The 20,394-nt window shown below is 40.8% G+C and overlaps 1 long non-coding RNA gene across 1 annotated transcript; it reads right to left on the reverse strand.

Moving 5' to 3' along the window:
- Positions 1-17,642: 17,642 nt before the first annotated feature.
- LOC122030926 lies at positions 17,643-19,743 on the reverse strand. The gene is made up of 3 exons (XR_006125663.1): positions 19,092-19,743; positions 18,942-18,993; positions 17,643-18,401 (listed from the first exon to the last, which is right to left on the reverse strand). It is a non-coding gene; the product is annotated as an uncharacterized LOC122030926 (long non-coding RNA).
- Between the last annotated feature and the right edge of the window lie 651 nt (positions 19,744-20,394).

Here is a 20,394-nt window from a genome sequence, read left to right on the forward strand (position 1 = left end):
TATTCATCAAAAAAGTGTTTAGCATGTACCTGATGATGTTGTGATTCTCCACTTTTTGTCCAATCACGTGGAGGCTGTTTAAAAGATCTTGGATGCGAGCGTGTAACTGGCTCGCTGTCTCACCTTCTTGCATTTTAAGGTTATATAATTTATTAAGAATTAAATCTCTCTTACTTTACCTTTGTGTCAGAGGTCCCCTTGTGTAGTTCGATGAGTTTTTTCCACAATTCTTTTACGCTTGAGAAAGGGCTAACTCGGTTCAATTCTTCTTTAGTTAGGCCATATTAGAGAGTGCATGTCGCTTTTGCATCTACCTCGATCTTCCTCTTTGTTGGTGCATCCCACTTATTGCAAGGAATGAGTACTCCGTCTTCTGTAGGAAATGTGAATTCAGTTTGGATTATAATCTACATTTTCACATCGGTCCTGAGATGGTACTCCATCTGACTTTTCTAGTATCCGAAGTCTTCGTCAGAGAAAAGAGCGGTACTATAGCCTTCTTGGTAGGCTATTGATAGAAAATTTCGTACACAAAAAAAATTACGAATGTTCCAAGACTAGGTCTTGGATTAGTAGTGCGGGAGCAAAGAAAACTTAAGAACTCAAGTGGTGTTGTACCAACTTAGAGAAACAATAAACTCGATCAAGAAAAACTAATCAAAAAGGGTGATAACGCCGATTCTGATTAACTCCGAAAATCTCAAGATAAAAAAACCAGAAAAAAGGCGTAAAACATAAAAATTTTACTCGAATGATGGTTTCACCAATTCAGAGCGATTCCGCTATGATACCAATTTTAGGATCATTGCGCTAGAGGAGGTAAATAACGCTCATGGCTTTCACGTCTGTTTAAAACTCGAGAGTGATGGTAGCGAAATAAAGATAGAAAGAACGAAACAATGCTAACATGACAAAAATTTACTTGGTTCGGAGCCTGTGGTGACTCCTACTCCAAGGCCCGCACATGAGAGTGCTTTCGGTGGGCAAATACTAATCAATTTGAAGGTTACAAAAATGAATACAATTTTAGTACAAGTAATTTGAATAAACACAATACTGACGACTTGGAGAATCAGATCTTCAGTGTAGTCATCGTCGGAGCAGCTTTTGGGCATCGTAGAGACCTTTTCAGAGCAGCATGCAAAAGTAGAAGATGTTTGGAAAGTTATATTTGAGGTGTTGGTCAAATCCTCCTTTTATAGCCCACTTCAGGCACCTGGAAGCTCCCCCAGGTGCCCTTACAGGGCTGATGTGGTGTGCTCTCGTCGAAACTCGATCTGGCAAAAGTTATCCATCTCCGGGCGCCCGAACCACCCTCGGGATCCTAAATTGTGATAAGGTCCGCTAGTCATCACGCTCCAGCTCACCGTGCCAATAAACTTTTGGTCGTCTGGGCGCCTGGAGCAACTCCGATCGCACGGACTCCTAGCACACAGACCACCTCCAGGCACCCGGACCAGTTGTTGTTCCCACCTTTTTTTTGTAAAATAAGGTTAGTTCAAGCAATAATATATAAAGAACGATAAGTTTTGACAGCATTTGGATTGTCCAGTCCTGACTTTGAAACTCTAGGTCAGACCGACGTCTATTGTTCCCTCTTCGGGGAACGCATTCTCATCTACTCCTCTCAGAAAAAATTACCTTTTGTCAGACCGGTCCTCTAGACCGTCTGTACTTTTGCTCAACGTCCAAGACGTCAGGACTTCATGTTGAACGTCTAATCCTGACTTGTCCAATTTTCCACCTAGTGTCCGCGACCTCTAGGATTTTCACCTAGTATCCTTGACTCTAGGATTTCACCCAACGCCCTCAACCCACCAAGACTTTGCCCAGTCCCCCAGACCAGGACTTCATTACCTACCGCAGATAGGACTTTCCCTTAGGACTTTCCTGTACACTCAGTTTAACTTGTTAGAACAATAATAACACTTAACTTATAATCCTTTGTCATTATCAAAACTTATATTTGATCATCTGGTACTCCCTGTCTTTGTGTGTGACCTAATAGGTTCTCGTAACATTGGCAATATCTCTAAAATAATATTTTAGATATATAAGCAATGAGTGACATCTAGCAATACATCATTGCTATCAAAGTGACTAGAATGTCGAGATATGACCTAATCTTTCCGTGTCTATTATTTTGTATAACTTGGTCCTTCTATATTTGATATCTAGATTAATCCATGAGGCATAGATCATATCATACTCTTATCAATCTTTGTGTTTCTTAATCTCCAAGTAGACTTACTAACCAAATGAGCTAAATATCTCATATTGACTTATTTGAGCATGACCATATTCTTGGTGCAGGAAGCATCAGACGATTGAACCTGTGTTTTGATAATGGCAAAGGGTTCAAAGTTAAGTTATCTTGTCATCTAATAAGTGTTGAACCAAGTATGTAGAAAAGTCCTAAGTATACTTAGGCAAAAGTCCTAGTGGATTTTAGGCAGTGGAAAACCCTAGGGAAAGGTTGTTGGTGCAATATCCTTTAGGTCAAGGTTGACTGAGTTGACCAAGCTTGGGTCTTGGTCATAGTTTCGATGTTTGACAATACATGTAGACACATGGACAATGCAGGTGCAGTTGTTCATGTGGGGAGATTCTGATCAGGGATTGATCGGTGTGATTGAAGGAGAGTCAAGTAGGTCAAGAGTGACCGGATACCTGACTAGGAAGTTCTAACTGGTATGTTAGGCAGCAGAAGTGAAAGTCCTGGTGAGTGAAGTCAGGCAGAAGGAAAGCCCTAGTGAGTGAAGCTAGGCATGTGAAAGTCCTGGTGAGTGAAGCCAGGTGAAAGTCCTAGTGAGTGAAGCTAGGCAGATTGGAAATCCTGGTGAGTGAAGCCAGGTGAAAGTCCTAGTGAGTGAAGCTAGGCAGATTGGAAATCCTGGTGAGTGAAGCCAGGTGAAAGTCCTAGTGAGTGAAGCTAGGCAGGTGAAAGTCCTGGTGAGTGAAGCCAGGCAAGGGAAAATCCAGATGGATCAAGGATGATCAGACATCTGGTGGAAGTCCAAGTAGGACAAGAGAGTGACCGGATACTTGGCACGACGAGTAAAGTCCAAGTGGGTCAAAGGGATTGACCAGACACTTGGTGGGAAGTCCTAGCAGGTCAAAGGAGTGACCAGATGCTAGGCATGATGTATCAACAGGTCAAGGTTGACCGGATGTTGGTTTGAGAGGCTTGGGACTTGGTTTTGGGCAAAAACCAAGTGCTGGATCGATCAGTGGATCGATCCAGGAGCTGGATCGATCAGTGGATCGATCCAGGCCTTTCCTAGCGAACAGAGAGCCTCTGGATCGATTCGTGGATCGATCCAGATGTCCAAATCGATCAGTGGATCGATTGGGACGCGGCTGCTTTGCGCGATAAGCGCTGGATCGATCCGTGGATCGATCCAGGCGTTTTTCTAGCACAGAGGCGCTCTGGATCGATCCAAAGCCTCCCCGATCGATTGGGAATATTCGAAACGATCGGGATCCGACCGTTGCGTCGTATTTGAGCTGCAGGCGTGCGTTGGCTGCACCATCTCTTCTCCGATTCACTCCAGATCTCTCGCCAGCTCCTCCATAGCACTCACAAAGCTCAGATCGCCAGTTCTTGAAGGATCTTGGAAGTTTTCCAAGTCAAGAGGCGGATCAAAGCCAAGAAGAGAAGCTAGGGTTAGTGTTTATACTCATTGTAAGCTTGTATTTCTTGTATCCTTTCCCTCTCTTCTTGTATTGAGTCTTGTAGGGCTTCTCCGCCCTTGGTAGTTACCATAAAGGAGAGTTTTATTTAGTGGAGGGTGTGTGTGTTGGTGTGGATCCTTGGATTAGTCACCTCTTGTGAGGTGGATACCAAGTAAACCAACCGTGTTAGCGTTGTGTGATTGTTTCTTTGTATTTCCGCTGCACATCTTTGAAGGAACAAGCACCGAGCGAACGCGACGAGCTATTCCCCTCTAGCTACTTTTGGTCCTAACAAGTGGTATCAGAGCGAGGCCGCTCTTCACCGGAATCATCGCCGGAAGGGTCAAGCATAACAAGAAAAGCTAGAGAGTGAAGAAGTTGAAGCAAAAATTGTCAAAGTTAAAGATATCAAAAAGCTCAACTTCAAGATGCAATTCCAAGATGGACTTGGATTTGACACAAGGGTGGCTCCACCATACACTTCCACGAGTTTTGATTCTTGGAAATCAAGAATTGAAAATTTTCTTATGATGGAGATAGAGCAATGGTTTGCTCTAATGGAAGGCTTCGAGGCTCTAAGAAATTCAAAGGGCAAAGTTCTCAAGAGGAGCAAGTGGAGCCAAGAGCAAGTCCAAAGGTGCGAGGCCAATGATAAAGTGACCAAGCTCTTGGTAAATTTATGGCCAAGCACCATCCTTTGCAAAATTGGAGAATTTGAAGATGCAAAGGAATTATGGAGCAAATTGGCCAAGCTTCATGAAGAGATCCCCTCCACTGTACAAGAGCAAGAAGTATCCAGAGAGGGTGACTCTTTGGAGCAAGACCAAGAGGAGGGCTCCGAGGTTGAGAGATGTTCAACCTCCGAAGAAGAGGAAATCCAAGAAGCTTCATCCTCAAGGGAATGCAACGAAGGGAACAAGGAGGGAGCATACTCCTTGTTTCATATTCAAGATGATGAAGCCTCCACCTCTAGGATTGAGGGGGAGCAATCCTTGGTGACGCCGGATCAAGAAGAAGGAGAAGCTTCTACATCCGGGTCAAGAGATGAAGAGATTGAAGAAGCTTATACCTCCACGAGTCAAGAAAAATCAAATGGAGGAGAATCAAGATCGGATCAAGAGGAAGCTTCTACCTCCGGATCCAAAGGAAAGATGTCACCCCTACACAAAGGTATAAATATTTCAATTAAAAAAAAATCATATTATATGCTTTGAGTGTAGGGAACATGGGCACTACAAGAGCAAGTGCCCTAAATTGGCCAAGAAGAAGGGCCAAGTGGCACAAAGGGCAAGGCGAGCCCAAGGAGGTCATCCCTGAACAAAGAAGAGCAAGGAGCATATTATATGCTTCTCTTGCAATCAAAAGGGGCATTACCGAAGTCAATGCCCCAAGGGGAAGAAGGTGGTCAAGGCTCAAGGAGGCACTAGTCAAGGGGGAGCCTCCAAGGTAAAGAAGAAGGTATCTTTTATTGAGCCTACCCCCTTACATTATGGTGAAAAGCATGATAGTTCTAACTTTTATCATTTTAATGCAATTTATCATAAGAATAGAAAGCATGAGGGCTTTAAGGAAAAACATGTGGCCCTACATGTCAAAACTACCCAACCTAAGGTTAGGAAGGTAGATAGACACTTGGGCAGGAACACTAAGGAAAATAGACACATGCCCAAGATCAAAAATGCTCATGGACCAAAACCTAAGGATTTAATGATAGAAAATCAAGTCTTGAGGTCAAGACTTGACAAACTAGAAAAGACCCTAAAAAGGATGGAGAATATCCTTAAAGGGCAAAATGAGCAATACCTAGGGCTAGGAGCACAAAGGTCATCCAATAGCTATAGAGGTTTGGGATACAAACTCAAAGCTAAAAAGGATGTGCCTAGTTATCATAGGGTTCCATATAGCTATGGAACAAACCCTAAGTCTAGAGGTCAAGTCAAAGATACAAGGGAAGATATCCCTAGAAGTATCTTTGCAACCAAAGTGACTAAGACTTCTAAGAAGTCTAAGAAAGTCACTAACAAGGTCACAAGGGAGGCTATCCCTAGAGTTGACCTAGAAAATGTGACCAAGGCTTCTAAGAAGCCCAACAAGGTCACTAGGAAGGTATCTAGGGAAGTTATCCCTAGTGAGTACCTAGAGCATCCTAGGAGCACCAATAGGTGTTGGGTTCCTAGGAACATCTTCTCTACCCCATAGATGGGTTAGAGAGTGTCAACTCCGATTAGAAGGGTAGTTAACCCAACTTTGAGGAAATTGACACTCAAGGAGCATTTTCAAGGTTTTAGTTAACCTTTGAAAATGAAATGGACCTATTGATTATTCCTTGAAAGAGTAAAATATGTCTAATGGTGAAAAATTGATTTTATCTTAAAATGGCACAAATTGGGAAAACCTTGAGAAGTACCAAGTTGGGATTTTGGTATTCTCTTGGAAATTTAAGGCAATCCGGGCCTTGATTTATGTAATCACTCTTGAGGAAAAATGGAATATGCCAACATTTGAGGACATGTTTATTTTCAATTGGCATACATTAAATCAAGGAAATTAGAAATGTCAATTTAGGGTTTGGCATTCTCTTGAAGCACTTTAGGGCAATCTAGGTTTAAGTTGTAAGTTTAGCTAAGACTTTAAGGATACTTAGATAGTTAATCTAGGTATATTTTATTTATGCTAAATCTTGCCATAATTGCTTGCCCATCATATGCCATGACATCATGTCTAGTTTTGCATTCATGTTTTATTATGAAAAATCCAAAAATACCATATCATGACATTCATACATCATGTAGTTATAGAATATTTTTCTTTTGAAAATTATTTTATTTTGATGTATGCCATAACATAATCATGCGTTAAATTTAATTCCTTGTAATTAAGGACAAAATGGCATTTAACAACACTTATTGACAAGTGACATCTTAGGTGGATGTCTAATATTTCTAAAATGCCTAGATAGATATGCATGATCCCTAGATTAGGGCAAAAACCAAAATCTACATCTCACAAAGACTATAAGGTGACTTGTATGTGATTAGTGCACATTAGATACAAGTGAGATGTTAGGATGATGAACAAAGCTCAAGATGTTGATTTAGTGCATTCTTTTGAGTTTTTAGGTTCATCAAAACATATAGTTATGTGTTTTCCCATCATTGGGAAAGCTAATGTACAAGTCATGTGCATTAAGCCCAAGGAACATGATGGGATATTGGTTTTTAAAAGGTTTTTAAAATGTTTTTGAAAAACCTTGGTGAAGGCTATCTTTTGATAGTAATCACCGTTGAATAGTTAGACACAAACTTGAAGAAAACACTAAGGTTTTTGTAAGTTTTCAAGTTTGTGTCAATCTTTGAAAATATGAAGTATTTTCATAGAAAACTATTTTTCTTTGATAGTATATGCCCTAAATAATGTCTACATGAAATTTCATGATTTTTAGATTTTTGTAGAATTTTCTAGGGGTTTCTGAACTTGGCTGAATTTGAAATTCAGCAACTATCAGAGCTCCAATCGATCCATGGATCGATTGGAGTGCCTGAATCGATCCGTGGATCGATCCAGAAGGCAATTCTCGCGAGCAGAAGCTCACTGGATCGATCAGCCGATCAGATAATCTGAATCGATCAGTGGATCGATTCAAATAGGTTGAATCGATTGGAACCCAACTCCAATCGATCCAGGACGCTGATTTTGGCTGGGAAGGTCTGATTTCAGCACTCTAAACCTATTTTAGTCAATGTAACCATTCCTAACCCCTCAAAATACATTTGTATACATAAAAAGGGTGTTTTCATGTTGAAAACAAGGATGGATTGGTTAACGAAGACTAAGTAGAAGTTTAGGTTGAGGTTGTTTCAAATATTGAACATTTAAACCTCAAAACTTCTAAAATTTGGGTTTCCTAAAGGTTTAGGAATTCCAAGTCATTGTTGGTGCAATAATAGAAGTTATCACCATGTCTTTAGGGGGAGGGACTCTTTAAAAACATGAAAAATTATTTTTCATGAACCTTGGAAGGTGATTAACCTTCTGTTAAGAACATGCTCAAGGTTGAGCGTTTGAACTTTAATGGGGATTGGATATCCTCATTGTTCAAGTGGGTTCTAAGTGGATAATGCTCAAGGATGGGCATTTGCCTACATTGGGGAGAATGTAAGGTTAAGGATACTGAAGGGTATGGGACCTTCATTATCGTGTTGACCACAACGAGTGAAGTTGTGAACAACGATGAGCAACTCTTCAGGGGGAGAGTTTTCAACAATGGGGCATTTGTTGAAGTGTGCTTAAAATTGAGGCATGGGTTGATGTGTGCTCAAAGATGGATTGATGTGTGCCAATAGGGGGAGAATGTGTGGTTTAAGCTAGGCTTTCATTACCTATGGGGGAGCTCATAGGGGGAGAATGAAGGGAACCAACATTCATACTTTTGGCATGAATGGAGTTAAGGCTATGGGACTAGCTTAACTCAGAATGGTCCTAACTTAAAGGTATTGTCAAACATCAAAAAGGGGAGATTGTTGGTGCAATATCCTTTAGGTCAAGGTGAGTTGACCAAGCTTGGGTCTTAGTCATAGTTTCGATATTTGACAATACATGTAGACACATGGACAATGCGGTCTTGTTCATGTGGGAGATTCGATCGTGGATCGATCGGGTGATTCAAGGAGAGTCAAGTAGGTCAAGAGGATGACACCGACTAGAAGTCCTAACCGGTATGTTAGGCGTGATGAAAGTCCCGTGGTGAAGCCGGAAGGAAAGCCCTGGTGAGTGAAGCTAGGCAGTGAAAGTCCGGTGAGTGAAGCCGGTGAAAGTCCTAGTGAGTGAAGCTAGGCGATTGGAAATCCTGGTGAGTGAAGCGGGTGAAAGTCCTAGTGGTGAAGCTAGGCGATTGGAAATCCTGAGTGGAGCCGGTGAAAGTCCTAGTGAGTGAAGCTAGGCGGTGAAAGTCCCGTGAGTGAAGCGCAGGAAATCCAGATGGATCAAGGATGATCAAACATCTGGTGTTGGAAGTCCAAGGACGGATACTTGGCACGACGAGTAAAGTCCAAGTGGGTCAAAGGGATTGACCAGACACTGGGTGGGAAGTCCTAGTCAGTCAAAGGAGTGACCGGATGCTAGGCATGATGTATCAACAGGTCAAGGTTGACCGGATGTTGGTTTGAGAGGCTTGGGACTTGGTTTTGGGCAAAAACCAAGTGCTGGATCGATCTGGATCGATTCAGAGGCCGGATCGATCGGTGGATCGATCCAGGCCTTTTCTAGCGAATAGAGAGCCTCCGGATCGATTCGTGGATCGATCCAGATGTCCAAATCGATCGGTGGATCGATGCTGCTTCGCGCGATAAGCGCCGGATCGATCCGTGGATCGATCTGTTTTTCCGAGAAGGCCGGATCGATCCGTGGATCGATCCAAATCCTCCCGATCGATTGGGAATATTCGAATCGATCGGGATCCGACCGTTGGCATCATGCGATGGCTGCGGCATCTCTTCTCCGATTCACTCCAGTTTCGCTCCTCCACAAGACTCACAAAGCTCGGATCGCTCAAGGATCTCGAAGTTTTCCAAGTCAAGAGGCGGATCAAAGCCAAGAAGAGAAGCTAGGGTTAGGGTTTATACTCATTGTAAGCTTGTATTTCTTGTATCCTTTCCCTCTCTTCTTGTATTGAGTCTTGTAGGGCTTCTCCGCCCTTGGTAGTTACCATAAAGGAGAGTTTTATTTAGTGGAGGGTGTGTGTGTTGGTGTGGATCCTTGGATTAGTCACCTCTTGTGAGGTGGATACCAAGTAAACCAACCGTGTTAGCGTTGTGTGATTGTTTCTTTGTATTTCCGCTGCACATCTTTGAAGGAACAAGCACCGCCGAGCACCGAGCGAACGCGACGAGCTATTCACCCCCCCCCTCTAGCTACTTTTGGTCCTAACAAAGGTAACCCTAGGTCCTAGGAGGCGGTAACCCTACGATCAGGAAAGTCTTTGCGGGTCATGTACTTTGGGAAAAATCCTAGAGTCGGAGACTCTAGGTGAAAATCCTGGTGGTCGCGAACCAGGCGAAAGACTGGATGGGTCGGGGATCGAACGTCCAGCGAGAAAGTCCTGAAGTCTCGGCGCTGAGCAAAAGACCAGTCGGTCTGGAGAACTGATCTGGCAAAAAGGTAAACTCTCCTAAGAGTAGGTGAGGATGCGTTCCCCAAAGAGGTAACAGTAAGTATCGGTTCGACCTAGGGTTTCAGAGAAATCCAAAAATTAGAACCGGACAGTCCGGAGACTGTCAAAAGTTATCTTTTATATTTTTTTTTATTATTTGCTATTATTCTAACTCTGTTTTGCATGAAACTAACACTTTTTGCAGGGCTAGATTCGACCTTTATCGGTTGACCAAATGTCCGGATCAGTCGACTAAATCTCTAATCAGCAAGATCATATTTTGAACGAGTGGATCGGGTTCAACTAGGGGATCGATCGACCGAACCTCGGGTTCAACCGACCGAACCGAGGATAGGGATCGGTGTGATCGGACCGGGTTGATCATGTCAGCCAACGAAGTCAACTGGATCAGTAAACCAAATGACATGATCAGTCGACCGAACGAGGACTTATTCGAGCAGCATAACCTGGACTGGAAGTTGGGTCTGATTTAGGCAGGATCGATCGACTGAACAGTAGGATCGGTCAATCAATCAACGACGAGTCAAACCTGATCCTGAGATTAGTGGAATGGATCAAGTTTGGGTTGGCTATAAAAGGAGAGATCGACTAGTTGCTTCGACATATACTTTCTAAAATCAAGAACGAACAACTGCTGCTCTCTTCTACGTTGCTTCGACAATCGATGAACGACTTTTATTTCTATTGTTTTCAGTGTAGGATCGATGACGTGCTAGAGGGGGGGTGAATAACACTCGTGCCATTTTCACTTTTCGAAAAACACAAAGTAAATGCTGTGGAAGATAGAAAGAAACAAGATAACAATTGTTAACACTTTTGGTTACTTGGTTCGGAGCCTATGGCGACTTCTACTCCAAGACCCGCGATTGTTGATCGTTTTCGTTGGGCAATCTCTATAGATCTGGATAATAAGTACAGATATTAAGTACAATTGCAATATAATAAAGTTACCGACAACAATAGAAATAAAAGTCGTTCATCAATTGTCAGAGCAACATAGAAGAGAGCAGCAATTGTTCGTTCTTGATCTTCGAATATGTTGTCTGAAGTGCTAGCCAAGACCCCCTTTTTATAGCCACTTCAGACCTGATCTAGATCCACTGATCTCGGGATCAGGTTTGACCCAACTATGATCAGTCGACTGATCCCCCGGATCGATCGATTGATCATACCTGAATTGGCCCGGCTTCTCGCCCAAGTTCTGCTGCTCAGATAGAAGTCTTCGTTCGATTAACCGATCCCGCCGTTCGGTCGACCAATCCCCAACTTATCTGGTCTGATCAACTTGGCTCGACCACGTCGACGCCTATCCACTGTTCGGTCGACTAAACCCCAGGTTCAGTCGACCGATCCCTTGGTCGAACCTAGTCAACTTGCTGGAAATCTGATCCTTTTGTTTGAGGGTTCAGTCGACCGATCTGGATGTTCAGTCGATCGATCAAGGCCAAATTTAACTTTGCAAAAAGTGTTAGTCTCCTACAAAATAGAGTTAGATAAATAACAAAAAATAGTAAAGCAATATATGACTTTTGACAGCCTTCGGACTGTCCAATTCTGACTTTTAGATTTCCTCTAGAAATCCTAGGTCGAACAGACGTCTATTGTTCCCTCTTTGGGGAACGTGTCCTCACCTACTCCTCTCAGAAGAGTTTACCATTTGCCAAACTGGTTCTCCAAACCGACTGGACTTTTGCTCAACGCCCAAGAATTCAAGTCTTCATGTTAGTCGTTCACTCCACGACCCGTCTAGACTTTCACCTGGTCCGCGACCACCAGGATTTTCACCTAGAGTCCCTGACTCTAGGGTTTTGCCCAAAGTGCTCGATCCGCCAAGACTTTCCACCTAGGGTTACCACCCCCTAAGACTTAAGGTTCCCTCTCCCTAGGGTTTTCCACCTGCCTAGAATCTACTAGGGTTTTTGCCTAAGAACACTTAGGACTTTCCTGCAAGCTCATTTATACTTGTTAAACAACAATTAACCTTAACTTTGAACCCTTTGTCATTATCAAAACATAAGTTCGATCGTTTGGTGCTTCCCGCACCAACAGTCGATAACTTTATTATGTTGCTGTTAAGTTTGTAATCTTTGTTCGAACTATTAGTGATTATCCACTGACAGTGATCAATGATCACGGGCCTTGGAGTAAGAGTAATCACAAACTTCGAACTAAGTAAGAGAAATTGTGTTAGCATTGCTTGTGTTTTCTTTCTTTATTCCGCTGCATTTATTCTATGTTTTCCGAAACTAGTGAAAAAGCCACAAGTGCTATTCACCCCCTCCCTCTAGCACGCATTGATCCTACAATTGGTATCAATGCAGGTCAACTTCGAATCGGTAAAACCATCATTCAAGAATAATTTTTCTTTGTGGTATTTGTTTTTAATTTTTCAGAGTTGATCGGGATCGGTACAATTGCCTCTTTCTGATCAAGTTTTTTTTTGCAATCAAGCTTTCTTCTTAAAGTCAGTACAACACCACTCGAGTACGTTTATTTCTTTTTCTCTCGCACTACTAATCCAAGACCCAGTCTTGGAACATTCGTTATTTTTATTATGTACTAGATTTCTCTCTAACAATGGCCTACCAAGAAGGCTACAACACAACAGACCCACCTTTTTTCTCCGACGAGGATTTCAGCTACTAGAAGGGTTGAATGGAGTGTCACCTCAAGATGCAAGTCGAGATGTGGATGATCATCCAAATAGGCCTTGTGCTCCCACTCGACGGTACTGGAAACTAGTATCATGTGAGAATTGGGACACAAATATGATGAAAAAGATCGAGGCTGATGCCAAAGCAACATGCACTCTACAATGTGGCCTAACAAAATAGGAGCTGAACTGAGTCGGTCCATTTTCAAAAGCCAAAGACCTATGGAAGAAGTTAATTGAATTGCATGACGGAACTTCTAATACTAAGGTAAGTAAGTGTGACTTGATTTTAAATAAACTCTATAATATAAAAATGCAAGAAGGTGAATCGACGAGTTAACTACATGCACGCATCTAAGACCTTCTCAACGACCTCCACATAATTGGTCAAAAGGTGGAGAATCATGACATCATCAGGTATGCACTAAATGTATTTCTCAGAAACACTTTGTGGACATCCATGGTAAATGCTTACAAAGTTTCTAAGGATTTTTCCTCAATTAGAATAGATGAATTATTTTCAAAATTAAATTTACATAAACAGACTAATACACCTTTGGTCGAGAAAAGTATTGCCTTTTTCATAGGTACAAATAGAACAAAGGAACCAAGAGTCAAGCGCCGAACCGAACTTGAGACCGAAGACAAATTAGAGTCAGAAGATGATGATGAGATCACCACTAAGCTCGTCAATCTTGTACAAAAATTGTGCAAGAAAAAGAAGGGCTTCACAAAATACAAGATCAAAAAGGTGATCTAGTCAAAGACGATGCAACCAAGCTCAAGCTCAAAAATGAAATTTGAAGTCACTTGCTATGGCTGCAACAAAAATGGACACATCAAGGCAAACTATCTAAATCAGAAGGAAGCAAGGAAGCAATAAAAAAAGAAGGCACTACAAGCAACCTGGGACGAATCATCATCGGAAGACTCTGACGAAGATCTCGAATAAACAAACTTCCTCACACTTCCAACTTGAGCAAGTCGTTGAATCCAAGTCTAAAACTGAATCAGAAGCTAAACTTGAGCGAAGCCACGGATCCGTATCCGGTTCAGAAGGTTCCCAAACCAATGTAAGTATTTTTTTAATTAGATCGCATAACTTAATTTCTTACTTGTCGAGAAAGTTAGCTAAGTCCAACCTTTAGGCCAAATCACTCCAAGAGGAGATCAAAGCCCTCAAGGAAGTAACTAACCCAAGCTCCTTGACTGAATCGGGTCAGACTGGAACCTCACTCAAGTCCACAAGGTCGAGGAAAAAAATTTCAGTCTGAAAAGTCAAGTCAAGGAACTGAAGGATGCATTGGAACGGTTCATCGTGGGTTCCAAGAATCTTGATTTGATTCTTGGAAAACAAAGAGTCGTATACAATCGATCCATACTTAGATATAAGGCTAACCACAAGTTTAGATCTTATTTATCACTTGTTAACCGAACAAATAGAAAAATAGTCCAAGAATGAGTCTCTAAGTCTAACTTGATTAATCAAGTTGAACTTGGTCAATATTTGATCCCCAAGGATTCAATCCATTACCTTGATGCCCCTATCGAGGCTATGATCCAAGGAGAGCCAATAGAAAGACCATATTCATTAGATAAATTTGTGTGATGTTTGTGTTATTGCTTTTTATTATTCATACTTAGATTAGGATAGATAAAGACTTAAGCATGATTCATACTTGACTAATTAGACCTAGGAATTTTAGAAAGAAAATTAAATATTTTATTTCTTTAAAAAGTTTTGTCTAAAAGTGGTTGATGATCCAATACCCAAGAAGTTCTAGTGTCTCGTCACAGTCTGAAAGCCAATTATTAAAATGAATATTTAATTGACTAACTGTTAAACCTTAGTCTAACTCAAATATGAATCAATCCTTAGACTTCAATTTAAATTGAAGATAAAATTAACCATCTCACAAAACTTATAAGACTCCCCTGATTGACAATTTAGAAAAGGATGAGATAGATTTAGGTAAAAATTAGTTAAACTAAACTTAACTCAAATCCAACCAATCAAATTAAAAATAAACTTAACTCAAATTTAACCAATTAACTTAAAATAAACTTAACTCAAATCTAGCCAACTAACTTTAAAATAAACTTAACTCAAATCTAACCAATTAACTTAACTCAAATCTAACCAATTAACTTAAAATAAACTTAACTCAAATTTAACCAATTTAAACTCATTCAACCATTTCACAATCACCAATAGGTATAACATGATTGACAAACTTAGATTGGGTGAGATAGAAAATAAGGAGTTGAACTCAATCAATCTATCTTATCCGTTTTAAATTGGATCCAAATCTAATGCTTTATGTGTAGGAACATAAAGATTTGGACTAATGAATGCTAGATAGTGGATGCTCTAGACACATGACTGGAGATCGATTGAAGTTCACCAAGCTAAAACTAAAAAATCTAGGGGCAGTTGCGTTTGACAACAACAAAAAACTTAAGGTAATTGGAACAGGTAATATTAAACTAAGTTCCGATTTTATTATTCGAAAAATCCTATTAATTGATAAATTTAATTTTAACTTACTAAGCATAAGTCAATTGTGTGACTCTGGTTTTTTAATTATATTTTCTAACTCTAAATGTGTAATTAGAAATGTTGAATACCTTGAAATCACACTTAAGGGAATTAGAAAAAATAATGTTTACACAATTGACCTACCAACCTCCTCACTAAAGTGTTTTATGACATAATAAGAGGAAATTAAGTTGTGGCACAGAAGACTGGGTCACACGCATATTAAACTGATTTAAAAAATGAGTCAAAATAGCTTAGTTAAAGGTTTACCTAAATTTAAAAAATTAGAAAATATAATTTGTAATGCTTGCCAACAAAGTAAACAAATCATGTCAACCCACAAACTAACAAATTTAAATTAAACCAACTCAATACTTGAGCTCCTACATTTAGACATATTTGATTCACATGGAGCTAAATCACTAAGCAGAAACTAATACTGCTTGTTTATAATTGATGATTGCTCAAAATTTACTTGGATAAATTTCTAAAAAAACAAAGATGGAACCTTTGAAATCTTTAATAATTTTTGTAAATTAATAGAAAATGAAAAAGATATCAAAATTAAAAAGAATACTTAGATACATTAAGGGAACCCTAAGTGTAGGACTTTGATACCCTAGGGCTATCACATTTGACTTAGTTGGATATTCTAACCGAGACTATACTAGTGTAAACTAGATAAAAAAAAATACAAGTAAAAGCTGTCAACTTCTAAGCCAGTGCCTAGTAAGCTAGTTAAGTAGAAAGCAACACTGTCACGCCCCAAGCCAACGCTAGAGGAAAATTCGGCAACATCTCCCATGTACCGGTGACAATCCGAAGCATGAATACATTAACACACAAAATACCTCAGCCCACACGGCTGGAATATACACAACCACGCAGTTATATATATATTAAACAACTCACGCGGCTGTACTAAAAACACAACCATACAGTTATATATTTAACATCCAACTCGGCTGTACTAAAAACACAATGGAAAACAAATGGAAAACTCATACAAACCAAAACAACACAATGCGTGTTGGCACAGCTTAAACACAAATACAAAGTTAAATCAATAAAGAACATATAAAAATAAAGCAAGTGCGAGGTAAACCATCTTCTGATGTGACGTGGGACTGGCAGACAAGATACCTCCAAGCAACTGCTTAATCATCTACCTATAATAGGAATAATGCAATGGGGTGAGTTCAACAACTCAGCGGGTATCAATCTAACATGCATAGTAAGAAATAGCTACCAATAATAATTATGGAATACAGTCTCTTGTTCAATAAAAGGAAATACGAACTGAAGGACAATAGAAGAAGTTGTACTCACCAGGACCTTCTATCCGAACATACGATCGTCAGACCAAACACCTCATGTCTCTTATATGCATGTCAAGCATATACAACCACCAAAATGTAGCAAACAAAGTGCAGCAAACACAAACAATAAATGCAATCCAATGCATATAATGCAAAAATGACATGTGTCACCCCTGACGCCAGTCATCCATCTTACACGCGATGGTGAGACCGAGTGGGTAGGGCTATGACAACTGTGCACTCTGTCATCACTGCTCTGGAATGACAGAGTGAACAAGATGTTGTAGGAGTACACCTATCTGTTGGATCGTGAAGAATCGATAGAGGGGGGTGAATATCGAAAAACGTTCGTAAAGAGTAAGCGCAGCGAAAAGACAAAAGACAAGCCAAAGAGAACACAAGAATTTACTTGGTTCGGAGCCTTTGGCGACTCCTACTCTAAAGCCCGCACACGAGAGTACTTTAGATGAGCAATTACTAGCAATTCGAAAGTCTGAATACAAATTGAGTACAAGAATGCTAAGTAAATTAAAAAATACCGACAACAAAAGAAGAACAACAAAAGTAGCGCGTGGTTGGAGTATTTTCACAACGTCGCAGGAGCACAGGAGAGCAAAATTCTGAGTTGTGTATTGAGCTCCGCCTTTGACCCTCCTTTTATAGGACGCTCGGGGCGCCTAGATCCCTTCCGAGCACCCTGGTTGACGTAGCAGTCCCAACCAGCGAGCTCCACGTGTCGATGACGCGTCTTGGATAGAACTTGCCTCCGGGCGCCCGGATCCCCTCCAGGCGCCCGGACCCCCTTTCTCCAGAAGCTCCTTTTCTTGCAAGACAAGATTAGTCTGAGGCAATGCATATCTTGCAAAACAAAGTGTTAGCACAGTTTAGAGTATGACTTAGATTCCGTCTTTCCGAAATCGGAATCTAATCAAGATCTCGACTTAGAGTTCCGAAATGGTTTTAAGTCGGATCGGCGCCTAAGTTCCCTTCCCGAGAATGCGTCCTCACAGTCACTTCCTTCCAATGACTTACCTTTACTCACCTGCCAGACGTCTAGTCAGCCCTTCGACCCGTCTGGACTTCTTACCAGCTATCCGGTCAGCCCGTCGACTTAGCTAGACTTCGTGCCAAGCGTCTGGTCAGCCCGTCGACCCGCTTGGACTTCTCGCCAGCTATCCGGTCTGCCCGTTGACCTAGCAGGGCTTCGTGTCAGACATCCGATCAGCCCGTCGACCTGTCTGGACTTTGCATGCACACTCGATCAGAGTATTTAAACAACAACAAACATAACTTAACCTAATTTGTCATTCATCAAAACCTGAGTTAGACTGTTAGTGCTAACCGCACCAACACTATCCTCCTACCCCAAACAGAGTGGGGGAGCGCAATGCTCTCATCTCCATGTATCATAGTCAAGATGAGGGATCCCTGCCTGCTATCACACTGCATCACACTACCCATGAGCGGGCCAACGGAGCCTGACAGAGTAACTGCACACACCCTGACTGATGTGTCATTAATCCATGAGTGGTTATGTGTGCAGATCATGTAACTGGCGATGAGCTCAACAATAATGGAGCCGACAATCGCACAACATGCAATCATGTAAGATGGTGCATGACACTAAGCATGTAAATCATGATCATAACCATTTCTAAACAATATGTACCATAAAGGAAAAGGAATCCTATAATAATGATCTAAGTATCACAAAGCTAGATACACATGCCAGATAATAAAAATCTAGAAAGCTAGTCCTAAACATAGTAAAGCATAGTATGTCACTACCTCTAGGAAATAAAACACACATGACAATAATCAAGAGATAAACATGAATGCATATCAGACAACAATAAAAAAATAAGCTACAGGTATCTATTAGTGACATATCAAGGAAAATATAAACATGATCATTGCTACTAGCTATAACCTGTTAAACATATCAGAATGACAATATCTAAAGAGATAAGTCAAAGGTACCCGCCTCAAAACGAAGATCATATCGGAACAAATCCCACGTTGAGGCGCTTACCTCGGATCAAAGTCCTACAAATCACATGATTACAATTTAGCTAATTATATATGCAACAACTAGCTAAACCCAAAGATCTAAACCCTCAGGAAAAACCCTATTCAAACTGATCATTAATTATCCTCAATTAACGATTAGCTTCCATTACTCTTATCCATGAATCCTTATTTACAATCTATTCAATATTGCCAACAAGGAACTGTACGAATCCAACCCATCACCACTAATCACAATATCAATCTAATGATTCTGATACAATCATGTACTCCTCTAAATCAACAAATTCCTAATCAACCAAACCTCAACCGAAAATAACAATCAAATCTCATCCCGTATCAACTAATTAATCAATTCCAAATTTGATACCAATCCAAATCTATCCAAGTATAAATTAACCAACTCAATACAACCTAATCAAACTCCATAATCAATTAGATTAAATAGTTCTAGCTATTCCACTCCCACATAGAATTTATTTCAAGTATAAATCAATCTAAAACTCACCAAATTCCAAAATGATCACTAAAAGCTCACAGACCAAAGGGATTCATTACCGGATCAGGATGACCGGAGCTGTGGATTGTCGGTGGACAATGCTGACTTAAACTACAAAGACCGACAAACAACAAATCACAACTCCTAAACAAAAATGGAAATTAGATCACTACAAAAATCACTACTAATCTGATACTAAGTATCCTTACCCCAAATACCGCTTGCTCTCCTTCTCTGTCAGTGAGTTATGATGGTTGGGGAGAGGTGATGCACAAAGGAGACCTCCGACTTCTTGCTCTTGGCATGGCAGTACACTGGGATAATTCGATAGCCTTTGGAGAGATCCAAGTGGCGTGCACGGTGGAGAAGAAAGGCGGCATCAGGAACTAGGGCACAGCGATGGAGGATTTGAGCTGGCGCGGCAACGATGTCGGGATCGAGAGGAGATGTAGGGAAGGAGCAACCCAGCAACTCGTGGCCGACATTGATTTAAGGGTGCGACAATCCGACTATCGAAGTGGGCAGTGGCTAGAAGACCCTCGATGATCGAGAAAGGGGTGATAGATCGAAGCTAGGGCACAGAATAGGTGAGATCGGGAGAGGAGAGGGCGCTCCACCCCGTGAGAGGGAGAGGATAAGGAGGGAAGAAGAAGAATCGGGGTCGGCTAGGGCACGAGGCCAGCTGTCAATCGATGCCGGCGACGCGTCGAGGAAGAAGATGGTGCTCATGATGGAGAAGGAGCGAGGGGCGAGTCGGCGGAGAGTGGGGAAGAGGAAGAAGAAGGGGATCGGTATCGTGTCGGGTTGAGGAAGGTGAAGGGATCGGGGAAGAATCGGAAGATTGAGCGGAAGAGAAGGGAAACTCGGGCTTGGGAGAGGAAAATTAAATATTTATAATACGAACTTAGGTTTAGGAAAAATCAAAACCTAAATTTATTCCTCAATCAACTCCTCTTTTTGGATATTTCAAATAGGTTTTTTCCCAAGCCTATAAATTTATCCTCTCAAATACGTCATACAAGCTCCGAAAAATTCTCAAACAATTTCTAAAAATTTTGTTAAGATTATTCCTCAAATAACTTTATTATTTAATTAATATTTAGGGTATCGTATTTTACAAACACTATGTTACCTTATCCACTACTGAAGTAGAGTATATAGCCATGGGAGAATGTGCATCTCAATTATTATAGATGGTGCACACTTTAAAAGATTCTCAATTAGAATATACAAATATAAAAATTTCAATTGATAACATAAATCTCAATTAATTTAATTAAAAATTCAATCAACCACTCAAGGACTAAACACATAGAAGTCAAACATTACTTTGTAAGGGATCATGTAGCTAAGGGTGACATTTACATTGAGTCCAAGTCAAACCTAACTGATATTTTCACAAAACTCTTACATGAACTTGAGTTCAATGCACTTAGAAAATAATTAGGCCTGTGCTTAGTAGAATAGATTCTAAAACTTTCAAATTATTTCTTTTATAGAATTATTTTTCAA

This window comes from Zingiber officinale, chromosome 11A (assembly GCF_018446385.1).
Source record: "Zingiber officinale cultivar Zhangliang chromosome 11A, Zo_v1.1, whole genome shotgun sequence".
Lineage (NCBI taxonomy): Eukaryota > Viridiplantae > Streptophyta > Magnoliopsida > Zingiberales > Zingiberaceae > Zingiber > Zingiber officinale.